General features: G+C 44.6%; 1 non-coding gene across 1 annotated transcript; it reads right to left on the reverse strand.

The window, feature by feature from the left end:
* Nucleotides 1-4,438: 4,438 nt before the first annotated feature.
* On the reverse strand, nucleotides 4,439-4,576 carry LOC126178580 (U4 spliceosomal RNA). The gene has a single exon (XR_007536465.1). It is a non-coding gene; the product is annotated as a U4 spliceosomal RNA (small nuclear RNA).
* Nucleotides 4,577-4,819: the final 243 nt, after the last annotated feature.

The raw sequence follows: 4,819 nt of genomic DNA on the forward strand, positions 1-4,819 counted from the left end.
TAGTTTGTGCTAATTTTCACTTCTTTCACCACTGTAAATATTGACAAAAGTGCAATATGGCGAGGTGCACCGTGGTCAGGCACCTTCGTTAATCTGCAGTTCCCTCCAAGTGCCGGCTGGGTAAACGAGGTCGGATGGAGGCAATGGTATACCACACCCAAGAGGAGAACTGGATGGGTGGTCAGGACGGAGAAAAGCAAAGGTATACCACCCCTAACATGACTGTGTATATTGAAGCACAATATGGTTCGAACCGACAGTCGGGCTGATTACAGCCTTTCATTCGTATTCACTACTGGGGATCAAACTTTTGTTTATATCAGTGTAGCAGGCTGCCATAGTCATGCTTTTCTGTTGATGAGACGAAAACGAAGGCGGAAAGAAAGCAGAATAGGAAGTCGCCACAGAGGTATCCGCGAGCGCCGTTGGAAAAATATCCCAGTGTGCAGAAGTGGGCGCAGCACACAGTTGCGGAAAATCGATAGCTCTCATTACGGACAGCGGCTGCAGATCCAGCTGGGCCCCTGAATAATTGCTGCGTCGTTTATCACTGCGCGCGCTCTCAGTTTCTGCGCCGCCGACCCACCTGCCACCTTAACGAGCGGTTTTCGCGTCGTCCTGAGCCTCACGCACAGTAGCGCCGCGCCCGTGAATGCCCTGTGTTGCCCGAAGCGTTTAATTACGCGTTCCACCACTCGTGCACCCACAGCAACAGTCAGTTCCAAAAGTAGCGTAGCGCGCAGAAGCGGAACGGGTCGCGTATGGAGGAATTTATTTATTTACGTTCATATAAATACGGTTAATTATTCAGTTTCCTACCTCGACTAAAATATCTGACCTAATTTTTAGAAGTATAGCTCATTTACAACATCCACATAAATGCTCTCGAAGAAGTAATATTCATCCCCTCTCCGTCACCCCACCCCCGGTAGCACTCTCGTTGCTTCGGAATGCTGTAATGGTGTAGACTCGGTGGTACCAGGCGCTCATATGACCCGCCACAACAGAGTGGGGTGAAATGCCTACAAGTCGAATGGATGTCTAATTCCGCTGCTGTACTCCGTAGCTCGCTCCGACAATCAGTAGCCATTGACAGCGGTTCCGGTGGTCTTAACGTTTCGGTCTCCACAGCTGTTTTTGCATTGTGGTCAAGATACGCATTTTCTACAGAGTTCAATTGGAACTCTTTTATCAAGCCAGGTAAGGCGTACGTTCAAAGTATTTCATATGAGACAGTACTTTGAAGCACAGGCTTTCCTATCTAATTGATAAATGTGTCATCCAGCTTTCATTTAAGGGTTAGTTTGTGCTTAAATAGAACTAAGAAATCCGCAGTAATAGGTTTTACTTTACTGGGTACCCGACATTTGGCGTCAGTTTTTACAAACCCAGATGTCCTGAATTTTATTCCCCGTGGCGTCTTTACAGTGAATGAGACACAAAGACGTTGGGCCATTGATGGGTTGGGCCTATTTCGGAGCCGCAACGAACGAAGTGGCTGCAAATAGTTTCTGGGCTCTTTCCTTGTGAAATCGTGGTTTTTTCATCTATGGCTTTTCCTACTTAGCAGTCTGCAGCAAATGTTAACAAGATCTCAGAAGCAACAGCGGGGTCACTGTCGACTTCTGTCACTGGAATAGAAGAAAGGTTTTTAATTCAGCTGATAACGTCCCTGTCGTTTTCCCTCCAGGTTCGCTATAAGTAGGTCGTCGTCTCTCCTCACTTTTCTAAAAAAACTTACCGTGCTTGATTAAATAATTTCTCCAGAGGTACTACGATGATTGTTTCAAGTGAGAACATCGATTGTTAAGGGGTCAAGAATCATAATGTATTCAAACGTTAACACTTTTGATAACATTTAGCATTTCAATCCAGCTGATACAGTGTGCTACCGATCCTTTCCACACTGAAACTTAAGATATGACCGATCGCGGCACAGACACGCTATAAAAGCACGAAGACCTCTGCCGAACAGTGCCGACGAATGCACTATCAAAGCTCGGATCACTCTGCCCTTGCCGAGAGCCATACTGCAACTAGCTCGCACCGCAACTGTAACCGATCTCCACTCCAGCGTATTGTCAACAAGCAAAGATTAATTTGTACTGCTAGCCACGCTCAATATGGTATATATATATATATATATATATATATATTGCCACGTGAAGGCACTGTACCCTCACACATCCCCGGATCTCAAAAATTGATTTCGCCTGGAAATTTATGGCGACATAAAGTATCTGTGTGAAAATGATCACATAAGACAGGCCACAGTACAAAGGAAACAACAGAAGAGAATAAAATATAACCTTAATTAATGAAGCATTTAAGTTGTTGACATTCAAAGAGTGGTACTACATCACAACATTACCAGGAGACAGTATTTGTAACATCATCAAAGCAGTTCACTTTGTGTTCATGACAGGTCGATAACGAAAGATGAAAACATTAGGTCATAAGCTGTTAGTTTCTGTAATGCAAAGTATACAACAATTTAACGGCCACTGTTGTGCAAATTAACATTCTTCTGCCTTCAACTCCTAGCTGAATTCATCAACTTTAAAGTTCATCATTGGAGTACCTAATGAGGTACTCAACTTTTTAATTAGTCAGGGAAGTAATCAATTTCATAAGATCGATCAATAAAGTACTAATCAACTGGACAGTAATAATCATCAATACAACGTGACGTCATTTCAGTCATCATCACCAAAGGTGAAATATTGTCATAACACAGCAAAAAGAAAAGTAAAATCTGGATACATCGTATTGCAATATTATTGCTGTACAAAGCACACACAGATAAATAAGTAATCAAAGTGACACCCACTGTTGTAAGTGATTAATGGATTCAAAAAGAAAAGAAAACTCAGAAGGCGGCAAATGTTATTTCAGTGGTATGCAGTGCATGAAACAAATGCGCCGAAGAGCCAAAGAAACGGGTACACCTGCCTAATATCGTGTAGGGCCCCCGCGAGCACGCAGAATTGCCACAATACGACTCGACTAATGTCTGAAGTATTGCTGGGGGGAACTGACACCATGAATCCTGCAGGGCTGTCCATAAATCGGTAAGAGTACGAGGAGTGGAGGTCTCTTCTGAATAGCACGTTGCAAGGCATTCCACATATGCTTAATAATGTTCATGTCTGGGGAGTTTGGTGGCCAGCGGAAGTTTTTAAACTCAGAAGATTGTGAGAGTGTTACTGGAGCCACTCTGGAGCAATTCTGGACGTGTGGGGTGTCGCATTGTCCTGCTAGGATTGTCGGAGTCCGTGGGAATGCACAATGGGCATGAATGGGTTCAGGTAATCAGACAGGATGCTGGTGTACGTGTCACCTATCAGAGTCGTACGTGGACGTATCAGCAGTCCCAAATCAATCAAACTGCACACGCCCCACACCATTACAGAGCCTCCACCAGCTCGAACAGTCCGCTGCCGACATGCAGGGTTCATGGATTCATACGGTTGTCTCCATACCTGTACACGTCCATCCGCTCGATACAATTTGGGACGATACTCGTCCGACCAGGGAACATGTTTCCAGTCATCGACAATCCAATGTTGGTGTTGACGGGCCCAGAGAAGGCGTAAAGCTATGTGTCGTACAGTCAACAAGGGTACAAGAGTTGGCCTTCGGCTCGGAAAGTTCATATCGGTGATATTTCGTTGAATGGCTCGTACACTGACACTTGTTGATGTCCCAGCATTGAAATCTACAACAGTTTGAGGAAGGGTTGCACATCTGTCACTCTGAACGATTATCTTGAGTCGTCGTTGGGCCCGTTCTTGTAGGATCTTCTTCCGGCCGCAACAGTGTCGGAGATTTGGTGTTTTCCTGGATTCCTTATGTTCACGGTACACTCGTGAAATGGTCGCACGGGAAAATCGGCACATCATCGCCACCTCGGAGATGATGGGTCCCATTGCTCGAGCGCCGACTAAAACATCAGTTTCAAACTCACTTAAATGTTGATCACCTGCCATTCTAGCAGCAGTAGCCTATCTAACAACTGCCCAAGCACGTGTTTTATATAAACGTTCCCGACCGCAGCGCCGTATTCTGCCTGTTAACATATCTTTGTATTTGAATAAGCATGCCTATACTAGTTTCTATGGCGCTTCAATGTATATGAATGAATAAATAATTTACATTTTCGAAATACCCAAAAATATTTTTTCTTTGAACTTTTGTATCACATTTAATCACTACGATCATGTGTAGTCTGCTTTATTTATAAGAACCTAACCAGCACAGTAAAACATCACATGGGATTCACAATGGATCGCTGCTCCACCTCACATGGGTTTGTTGGTAAACAACCTGTCGTCGGTGGCTTTCTGTGTAGGGCGACTGCGCACAGTGGTTCTCTTCGAGATTCGAACCCGGGTTTTCCGATTCCCTGACAGTTAAATTGGCCGTTGCGCTATTTTGACTTCCGGAGGAGTTTGCAAAAATTTCCGTAACGGACGGTATTTCACGTCCACGAGGCGGGGTATTGGTAAAAGTTTTCAACTAGCAATAATCGCACCTCGGATAAACCTCGTTGGTTACGCTATATACGCTGTAGGCGACAGGCGTTAACCATGTGGTTACAGACGCGGCAGTTGTAAAAGTTTCGTACCTCGATTTCTGGAAAGGTATGCGTTTTTGGACCCCATACCCCAGATGAAAAATGCTCTATTTACAATTATCTATCGACCCCGCCAATTTTGAGTCGATCGCTCGTCATAACCTTTAGGGGTGATTTTCTCAAAAACGCGGGGCTGTTGACCCAACTTATCTTAGATTCCTTCGCTTTAGGTTGTACACAAGC

This window comes from Schistocerca cancellata, chromosome 3 (genome assembly GCF_023864275.1).
Source record: "Schistocerca cancellata isolate TAMUIC-IGC-003103 chromosome 3, iqSchCanc2.1, whole genome shotgun sequence".
NCBI classification, from domain to species: domain Eukaryota; kingdom Metazoa; phylum Arthropoda; class Insecta; order Orthoptera; family Acrididae; genus Schistocerca; species Schistocerca cancellata.